Source organism: Arachis ipaensis, chromosome B4, assembly GCF_059453495.1.
Source record: "Arachis ipaensis isolate K30076 ecotype BB chromosome B4, ASM5945349v1, whole genome shotgun sequence".
Lineage (NCBI taxonomy): Eukaryota > Viridiplantae > Streptophyta > Magnoliopsida > Fabales > Fabaceae > Arachis > Arachis ipaensis.
In genome coordinates, this window is record NC_142439.1 from 16,021,473 (window position 1) to 16,033,097 (window position 11,625).

Below are 11,625 nucleotides of genomic sequence, written 5' to 3' on the forward strand. Positions count from 1 at the left end.
CAGTATTACATACACCAATTTTGCAGGATTGACCCAATCCTTTCACACTCAAGTTCTAACCTAACTTGACATTGGCTATGCTAATACCTAACTATTCACTCTTAGTGCTAACCCAACTAAGAAAGGGATACCTCACAGGTACAAAATACAAGACATAAACATACCTAAAGAAATCTGAAAATAACTCTAGGCTTTTCTCTCAAGTGTATCACTCAGCCTTTTTTAACTCATGGCTTTTACTTGAGTTTTCTCACAATATGCCTTTTTTCTCAAGAAATTACAGAAAGATAAACATTGAAAAGTAAATTACAATCTGTAAAACATGAAGGAGATTGACTTCATCAACAGCCTCTGTGCTATGCGAAAAACCAGATTGGCAAGCCCCTAATTCAGTTCTTCATACTGGCAGAATGCACCTTTGATTAGGTTACACTGTCCAGTTAGTTGAACTTCTTCAAAGAGCTCTCTCAGAACAAAACCTCTATTCACTGGTTTTCTCTCCTTACTTTCTGAATGAACAGCAAGCTTCTTTTATCTCCTTGCATGTTGCTTGGTTCTTCTTCCAAGGTCAACACCTTGAGCCTTGAGCTTCACCAACCCACAGATTCACTTTTTCTCATCAAACCTTAGAGTAAAAACTTTGCTTCTGACTTCTTCATCTTGACCGAAAGCCATAAAGCAGTAACCATAGAAATCTTCTCATGGTCAACTTGATCTTAGCCATTGAGAAACTACTTGGTCCCCAAGTATCACTTGTGACCGTAGATGTAAAGCAGAATAGGGCAGAGAACAACTTTCCCTTGAATGCCATTTTCGGATAGAGCGGAGAGTTGGGAAGAAGAGAAGAAGATCTGATGCATGTAAGATGAGATGGATTACCTTTAGCCTAAGCTTGATTTGGTTTGGATTTTCTGTTTTAGCTTCTGTGTTTCAATCTTAAACTTTCTCTCTCTTGCTTCTTTGGTTACTAGCTTAGGGAAGAAGCTCTTTCTCTTTTTCTCTTTCTTACTTTTTTGAAGCTTTGATTTGACTTGCTCAGAGAGGAGAGTAACGTTGCTTTTGGTAAGGCAAGATGGAGGAAATTGAAATTCACTTTGAGCTTGGATTGGTTTGGTTCATGTAATCTGTTTGGCCCATCCAATTCCTTTGGCTTCTTTATTTGCTTTTTCTTGGGCTTCTGATTTTTGCTTTCAGCCCATTTTGTTTTATTTTATTGCAATTGGGCTGCTTGAATTGAATTTTGGCCTGCAACGTATAATAAATAATTAGTAATATGCAATTTTTAATTAATCCATACTAATTATTTATTTACCAAAAATAATGTTTGTCATCACTAATTGATTTAGTTAATTTCTTAACTCAACGCTCTCTGTTAGCATATTCCACAACCTCTTCCTATTCTTAAAAATAGGATTACCATACAAAAAGTTACAGCTCCAACCATTGCCTTTACTATCACTAATTTGAGTTTTAATATAATTATCACACCACGAGTAAACATTAATATTCACATTATCTTTCCACAAAATATATAGACCACCGGACAAGCTCCGAGGTTATACACAAAAGTATTTATCAAAATCTAACCTTCTCCTAATCCTTTTTATCTTAATATCCTTAGCTCTAGTTTCCATCAAAAAGACAATAGACGGATTTTTCTGTTTACATAAATTTAAAAGTTCATAAATTGTCGAGGATGCCGCCACGCCACGACAATTCCAGCTAAGTATGATCACGGCTGAGGTTGGGGCATATATAGGCCCGCCTCCTCAGCCATGATACAGTTACCTGATTCCCATTCTGCTGTCATCATAACCAAGTTCTCTTCCTTGTCTTCCCTTACTCCATTGCCTCCCTCCTTGTTGGTCTTCTTTTCCTGGTCATCTTTATTCACTTCCTGAATCCCTTCCATTGCAATTAACCTTAAAGCATTAGCTTTCACAGAGTCTTCACCATCTACCATCCTTGATCTCTTACAGTCCTGAGCTTCCTCTTCCAATCTGTCTTCATTTTACTCAATGTTAGATATCATAAGAATTTTCTTATCTTCCCTCTTCTTTTTCAGACTTAACTCAGTTTCTATTTTACGTACAAGTTGGAGTTCCCATCCTGTTATTTCTCCAAATTCCTCTTTTATAACTTCATTATCTTTTTCCTCATCAGCAGCTAACTCCACAAAGTACTCCACCCCTTCTTCATTATTTGATTTTCCCACCTCCTTTTTCTTCCTACTAAAAGCTGTTTGTTTATTTTTTTTTCTCTATATTCCCATTTTTCTCCTCCTTGATTCTGATTGTCTCCAACGTTGTCATGTTGTTCCTTCCCTTTGAATAATATGCTCCTTCCTAATGTGTTTTTCCTATAAGCTGCTGAGAACCTCCTTAACTCTTTTCTTATAGTGACCTCTTTTCTATTTTCTATTCTGCCTTTCTCTTTTTCCTGCATCGTATAGCTATTTACCTCCTCTGAAAATGTTTGTACCGTCAGTCCAACCCTTCTAATATTGTTTTCTGTTGGTTCAGGCCTTAAAAGGTTAAGAGGGACTTTTTCACACACTTTGTCTTTTTGAAAATTATTTATTTTTTAATGGGATTCTCCACCATATTCAGCCCAAATATTTTTTTCCTCCTGACATTTTTTTCTAATCTTTTCAACTTGGGCTTGCCTCTCCAGTTGGCCTTGGCACTTGTCTACAATCCCTCTCATCTCCCTCTCTGCAGCATTAATTGGATAGGCTGCCCCTAATTTTCTTGTGTTATCATTTCTTCCCTGAAAATTTGGGATATTTTACAATACTCGTACCTGCTCCCCTCCCCCATGCTCTCTCCCAGATTAGTTTTCCAAAAAATCTGCTTTTCTGAATTCATGCTGCAAAATCTATTTAGCTCTGATCATACTCTCCTCAGTGTCTTGTTTTCTGTCACTCTCTCTTTCTCCGCTCTGCCATCCACGCGCTTCTTCCTTTACCTCTTTCGCCTTCCATCCTTCTTGTCTTGAGCTACCAACAGCCATGGATGTATTATATCGGCCTTGATAAACTCCCAGACCTGCTGAATAACGCGGTTTTGTCGAATCCCAAGAAGCTATTGCTATTGGATTTGTGCAACTTTTCTTTTCATGCCCAATGATACCACAGTTAAAGCAATAACAGTCTGGCAGTCTCTCGTATTTGAAATGAACCCACATATGTGGTAAAAATTCTCTCGCTAACCAAAAGCCCGTTGGGAGTTGCTTTGTTATATTGATCTCCATTCTGATCCTCAAAAAATATCTCCGCAGAACTCCTTCCACCCTTCGATCTTTGGCTTCAGCAAGAACTCCCAGCATGTTCCCAATTTGAAGAGCTGCTTCTTTATGCATGTAATCCAGTGACAAGCCATGAACTTGTATCCAAAATTCCATTATATCATGATCAACTTCGAAAACTGATTCTCTCTCAGTCCACAGTATGAAGTTAATCAAGTTACCTCTCATATTCCATGGACTGTTTTGGAGTATCTGCAACCCTTTTCTCCTATCTTTGAAGCTGAAGAGCATCTTCTTTAGACTAATCTCTGTAATTGCTACTCCTTGAGGGTTGCCCCACATCCCCATGAGTGCATTCTTACAAGCTTTGAAGTTGATTTCTTTGTCCGATATAACTTTTTCTACAATATTGACACAATCAGTTTTAAATCCTTGCACTCCTGGTTTGTTGAGGTTGATAACTTTTCCTTCTATAGATTCCATGCCAAACTTTGCCATTTCATGATGTTTTCTCTTGTTTGCAAGTTTCTTGCTTCTGGCGTGCAATGTTTGATATACGATTATGTTGTGGTAAAATTTTAAAGGTTGATGTTAATAATATTTTATGGTGTTAATGTGAGTAGCAGCATTTATAACTCCTTTCTGGAGAAGAATTTATTGTTCTGAGAAATCATTCCTGGTGCGAAAAAAGTGGACTAAGAACTATTTTAGTTTACATTGCTAATATAAAAAACTACCTTGGATTGTAGGTGATAGGTTTTTTTTTTTCATGATATTGTAGCTGAGTTTGATGGAGCCACTATGCTAGCTCAATTAGCTAAAAGACCTATCCGATCCAATGATAATTGGGCCTCTTAACTAATAGTGGCATGATTGAGGTATGTTGCACTTAAATATTTTGAGTTGCCCAACAAAAAAACAATGGCTTGAATTTTAGGATCCACATTCTGAATAGTACCGTATCTAAATATTGAGCTGTTATTCTCTAGGTTTGAACTAGTTATAACATTTGAAATTGAAACTGAAGAGTAACCTTTTTATCATATTTTATAATTTTTTTGTGCTGCTTGATGCTAATATACTCAAATAATGGTGCTTTCTTTTTAACCAGTGGTGCTTAGCACAATAGTTAATGTTCGAAGCAACTAGCTGAATCATAACCATGTTCTTCATGTCCAAGATGAGCAAGTTGTAATTAATTTGTGACATTGAGGATCATGTAATTAAAAAATAAAAGAATGGTTAGTTATTGATCTTGTTTGTGACATGACATGTGTCATGTGTGACTAGGACTGTTGTATGTTAATGTGTGGTTATCCATAATAATATGCTTATGATGATTTTGGACAACAAAACCTTAAAGCCTTATCCAAAATTATCTTCTTTGTTGGGCCATAAACATTGGTTACTTGACTTAAACGGAACTGAAATTTGGGCCCTACTAGACAAAATGCAAGACATTTCTTGATAGGCTTATCAGCATAATCCTATTTTCCCCCTCAAATTCTCGGATCACATGTCAGGGACAATTACTAATAGAACTTATTGGCTTTAATGGAATTAATTCTTAAGGTACTAAAGAAAATTAAATATCTTAAAACGAGTTTTTCAGTGGATATTTAAGAACAGGTAATACTAGCTCAACTACTAAAATTAATCAGTAATATAAAATAATATATAATAATTAATTTTAGTTTGATTTTAGTATATACGTATATTTTTGTTTAAGGATCAAAATGACACTTTAATATAACGTCGTTATTCAAAGGCTGTAAATAACCTATGATCCAAAAATCAAGATTGATACTTCTAGTAGTAATATATTTGAATGGTCTAAAGTTATATGAAATTAGTCTTGTACTAAAGAAAAGTTATCGCTCGGGTTTTTCCACTATAAGGTTTTTTATGCAATTTTTTTAAGAATTTATGCTCGTTATGAAATGGTGCTTTCATTTATAATTAACCGATCAAAGAGGATTATTGGTGGAGGGTTATAGCCAAAAGAGGAATTGTCTATAATTGAATTCATCGTTACCAAGTGAAATATTTCGTAGAGTGCAATTTTCCAATACCCAACTTTCGAAGAAGTTAATAGTACAAGTCTTACACTTTAGTCAATCTAATGTGTGACTATTTCTGTTTTTCTTTTCAAGATGCTTTTCCATTCTTGTACACAGATACACTAATTTTAACCCCTTTTTTGTGATATATATATTAAATAAATTATAATAATATCATAATATTTTGTTAATATTAAAATACAAAGTATTTTTTAATATTCTTAATGATATTTTTTTAAATATAAAAATTATTTAAGATATTATTTATTTTATAAATAATAATATATATTAATTCTATATTTATTTTAAATATTTTTTTGGATATGTCAAACGATATTAAAAAAGTATTTTTTAATTTTTATTAAGATAAATTAAACATAAAAAATGTGAAAACTCAGGTAAAGTTGATTTCACGTGAAGTTGATATCTGAGAGCCGTTAGATGAAAATTTAGTCAAATCAGTCAAATTATCTAACGGCTCTCAGGTATCAACTTCACGTGAAGTCGACTGCACCTGAGTTTTCACCCATAAAAAATACGCGTATCGAATAAATATCTTGTTTAAACTGTGTCTAATACATAGACAAAATAATTCAATGAAGTTGTAACTAATTTTTACAGTGTGATTCTTCCTATTAATTCTACTCCTTACCTTATGTACTGAAATTTGTTATTGATGTTCTAAAATATCAAGGCATGTCTCAATACATGAAGATATAACAGATGAATATTGAAAGGCCAAAAAAGAATTGATGATCCAAAAGTTAGGGTTGGTGATAAGGAGTGATAACGTTCTATACATGCAAATATAACAAAGAAATCATGATTATTGGAAGGACGCAAAGAATGATCCACAAATTAAGGTTTGCAGTGCACATACACACCAATCGATTATTGGTCTGCCACTATCTATATATTCAAGGATTGAATTTATTATAACATCGAATCAAATCGTCTATTTGTATATTAAAAAGCGTTACCATATCCTCTATAGAAGAATCTTGGACTTATATACATATTTATATAATTTGTTAATACATTCTTTGTTTTGTGGTGATCAGAGCAATGACCTGTAACATCTAGAAGGTTGGATTTTTTTTTTTTAAGGGAAAAAAAATGAAGGTGGCGTAAGATAAAATCGAACTACCTGCAGGATAATGCAAATTAAAAGAAATTCTGGCAAATTGGTCATTCGAAGTAATCCTCTTGGTATAATAATAATAATAATAATTAAATTTTTAAAAATTTTAACTTTTGATTAGTTAGTTCTTAAAAAGATATCAATTAAATTTTTTATATGTTATTCAGATTTTTAATAAATCTAAGTTAGTTCAATATCTAATGATTTATAAGCAAATTTATTCCTCTTTAATTATGAGTATCAGTTTTTTAAATATGCACCAAAAATTTCTCTCTGAACAAAACAAAAGGAACAATAAAATATAAATTGAAATTTAAAGACTTCAATTATAAGAGAAGAGAATTACATAACGATAAAACGAAATAAAAAAATTTCTACAAAGTTAAAATCAATAATTTGAAAACTTGAAAAAAAAGACAAGATTATTTTACTGAAAGGAAACAACTTGCATAAAAAGAAATTATAGAAAAATTTGAAAAAAAATGTAAAGACATTGAAAAAATCTTACTTGCAGCAAATTCAGAAAATCACTGGAAATGTATAAATGTGAAAGAGTATTTTTTGAAAACAAAATAGAATTGTACATATATTTTATTATTTATAGTGGTGTTTGTCTTATTATTGTCATATAAATATGAAATAATGTAGTTTTATACCGTAAAATATTCATAATTTTTTGAGTTTTCATACGACTTTTATTAATTATTCTCTATTTATTATGAATCTTTATCAAAATAAGTAAAGTTTTGTTCAAAAAATTAGTATCTACATGACAATTTTTCATAAATAAATACGTCACCATATAAGTACTACAATTAAATTTTACGTAATAAATTAATAGAAGGACATAAAGTATCCATTATTTATTATTGTAAAAAATTAAATTGATATTTTTTTCTTTCAAAAACTAATTAGTCCCAAATCAAAATTTTTAAATCCTAATTGTCATTTTAATCTAATAATAATAATAATAATGGATACTACATTTTCAATATTATAACTAACATGATTTGATTGAAGAAGTTTCTTGCATTGCATATTATTCCTAGACTTGGTTCCAACTTTCTATCAACATGGGCCCCACTTCATATTCTCTTGTGGATGTGAAACCAAACCAAATCATAATTCCTCTACACCCTGAGTTATACTGTGATCTTTATTTATTGTAGTTTGGTTTGTATAATAATATTAGTAAGGACATACATATAAATATTCAACGAATCATACTCTAAATTTATTCTTTAATAATTATTATTTCAAATAAATTAATCTTTTTTAAAGAAATAGAAACTTATTCTCAAATCTTTTAAAATATTATAATTTATAATAAATTAGTCTCTATTTAAAAAAAAGGTACGAAAAACAGATTAAATTATAAAATTTTAAAATATAATAAATATATTTTTTTATTTTATTAGAAACTAATTTATCTAGTATTAAAAAATATTATAGACTAATAATTTGTCATTATTTTATTAGATTAATTTATTAAAAAATTAAGATCTAGAGTGATGATATATAGTATAAACATATATGCTAATTGACAACATAACATTGAACACAAAGAACTATATGACACAAAGATACATATCTTCTAACAATAAATACTAATTGAGTTAGGTGCCGCAACTTTCTGTAAGTCAAGCTGGATGTGTTGGACTAAATTAAAGAAAACTATATAATTGACAAATCAAACCATGTTATTAAGCGAGCATAACATGACTTTAACTTCATCATGTAAGAAAACTCCCAATTGGTTAATTATAGTTCAATTATTTTGCTTCATCTCTTAAGAAAACTACTCCTAATTAATCCATTAGGTTCATTTTTATTTAATTTTTTGGGGGAAAGCTAAGCAAAGCAATGTCTTCACGTCACTACTAGCTATATAGTATAACTTAAGGATAAGAATGTGTACATGCAAATATAACATATATACCCCATACTCATACCATGCATATACCATTGTATTGTTTGTATTTGTATGATTGTACTTTTATACTGTTGTATGTAGCAGCTTCTCCATGATGTGCTGCTGAGGTGGTTCTTCATCAAACCTATCTCATCATGAGTCATGAACCAACAAGTAGGGTCAATTATTAACCATGTTTCTTCTTTTTTTTTTTTTTAATTATTTCCTTTAATCAAAGATATAGGTATACTAGGAAGCACTAATACGACACGCGATACGGATACGACACAATACGGATACACCGACACGTTCTTTTTATAAAAAATTGGATACGACACATTTAGGATACGTTGTGAATTAAAATTTAAATAATATATTAAATTAATAAAATATCATATTATAAATATAAGAGTAAATATAGTTGTATAAAAAAATCTTAAAATTATGCAATTATTTAAAAAAATTTAAACTAGTGAGTAAGTAAGCTACCAAAGACAAACGATAAGTAGATTTAGGTTTTGATTTATTAATTATTTTATTTTTAAATTTAAATTTTGATTTGTTTTAATTTTAGAATATTTTAAAATTAGAAAGAAAAAATTGGTTAATCGGACCATAAAATCACAAAATCAATTGAAGATTTGCAGTCTAGCAGAAAGATCCGTCTCATGAACATCTGAATCGAGTTGGACTCGTTCGGATTCGTGACAACTCTACCAAAATTCTGCATCGCAAAAAGACACGTTGTCGATACGCTCGTTTGAAGTATCCACCCCGTGTCGGTGTCGAATTCGCGTCCGACACGAATACGCTGGCACCATGAGAGAATCCGTGCTTCATAGTAGATATATCAATTAACCATGCTAAGTTTTCTTTGTCTTCAAAATATGTATTAAATGTATTTGGTAAGCATGTAAGAAATTTTTGTAGGAGTGGTGATATTTGCGTATAAACACAATCTAATAGTAGAAACTTAAAATACTAGAATAAGGAGGATCACATCAACCTAATTCAATCAATAGTTAAAAAATAATCAACGTCCCTACACAATTTTAAAAGGTCTAGTTTTAAAAAATCATTTTCTCTTGGATTTGGAATCTGAGTATGAAAAATTGACACCAAAATTTCATGTCTTTCTATTTATAGAATTTCAAATACTAAAAAGTTGGTTTAATTATTTGATTGATCTTTATAATTTTTATTAAATTTATAATTAAATTTTTATATTTTTTCAATTGAGTTTTTACACTTTTTTTTTAATTTTGTAATTAGGTTATTTTCATATAAAAAATATTAAAATTAACGGAATATTTTAAGAAAAAAAATATGTGGTCAAAGATGTAATTAAGTCTTTAATTTGCGAAAAAATATTCAATTGATTCTAATATTTTTTATACTAAAAATGACCTAATTACAAAATTAAAAAAATGTGTAGAAACCCAATTTTTTTTTAAAAAGTATAAGAATCTACTTATAAATTTAACAAAATTATAAGGACTAATAAAGTAATTAAACCTAAAAAAATTTCAAACTAAGATTTCATCTGAAAAAAAAAAGATCTGAAAGTTGAGTATTGTGTATGAAAAAATCAACACTACAAAATCATATCTTCTATAAAATTTTAAATATTCCAATAAAATATCTTAGAAAAGAAGATATCCAATTAGGAATTAGAATTTCATTTTAAGAAAGAAAATTATTGGATTTATTCTTTTTATCAGATAAATTAAACTGCCCCTAATAATTCTATGTATTAGGTTATAAATTCATCCAATTTTACACATTAGAACATAAACTCATTCACTCAAACCTTAAACGAATTTCTATCTATTATTTGATTTTCCCCAAATTTTAAATCCAAATACAAGATATTAAAAAATACATGATTTGTCACTTCAATAAACCCTTGGGTTTGATTGGAGTGCATATAGATTGTCATAGCGTTCTGATCCAAAAGAATGAGAGTGTTGAAAATGAGAAAGCCCCACAAAGGAATGTGGGTCCAATTAATTTATGATCCAGTTGGAGTGTGTTTTTGCCTTTGCCACCTCAACAATCCATCCTCTTTCTCTCACTATCTCTTTGGACACTGTCTTTAGCACGTAGCCAACCCATAATATAAGCTTCCATGCAACTCCAATAATCAAACCAGAATCCGATACATTATTAATTTATTATTGTCCAAGCTAACTCAGGCAGCCACCACAATAATATTAATATTCATGATATTCAAAAATATTTCATCTACGTTAAATATCGGTCATTATATATTTTTTTTATTATATTTATATATAATAATTCAGATTTTTTAAACTAAAAAATAATCAATTTGTCATAATAGAATAGTTAAATATATAATAGAAGAATAATAAAGAAGTAGTGTAATAACTTTTATATAAGATGTCAACTACATATTTCAAGATTCATTATTCATGTTGTTCAAATAAATCATTGGTTACTTAGCATTGTCCTTATAATAATATTTTTGCTGCCTTTAAAAATAATAATACTATAAGTGATGTATATAGTAAAATAAATAATATCATATCATAAGATAATGAAGAAATAAATTTAGATCATAATAAAATCAAATAGTAAAAACCAAATCCTAAAATGTTAAAAGTTAATTAGAAAGTCACATAATTATATAAAATAGTTATAAGATTCTTTCTACTTTTTAATCTTGATTATTGTTATTAATGTAAAATCTTCTAATAATATTTCGTCGAACTTGCCAATCTCAATCTCATATAAAATTATTCCTCTATCTCGCCTACTTCAAATTAAATTAAAAGAATGGATCATACTTGGAAATTGAAGAAATATTTTTTCTTTTATTTAATTCACTTAATTTTTGTTTATATATGTATTCTCCTACTTAAGAATCTGATTCATATTCCTACAACTGCATTAAAGATTGCGAATCATATGTTGAAATTTTGGATTATTGCTTTTCAATTTGGATCAGTATGAATTTACTTGGTAATAAGCAGGCTAACTGATGATAAGATAATATATCACAACCAATAATAATTAGCCTATTTCTTTATTTGCCATTTTTTATTTAATAATTAATTTGATATTTTATCCGAACTTTTAGAGACACACAAAAAGTAAAGGAATTCAATAAACAACTCCAAAAATAACAAAAGAAAGATTTAGTTTCAGATAATGAACAACATTACAAAATACTTGAGAAACAAAAAAAAAAAGTGAGTGGGGGAAACTCTATCTATTTAATTAGTTCTAATAATAAACAGGGAGAG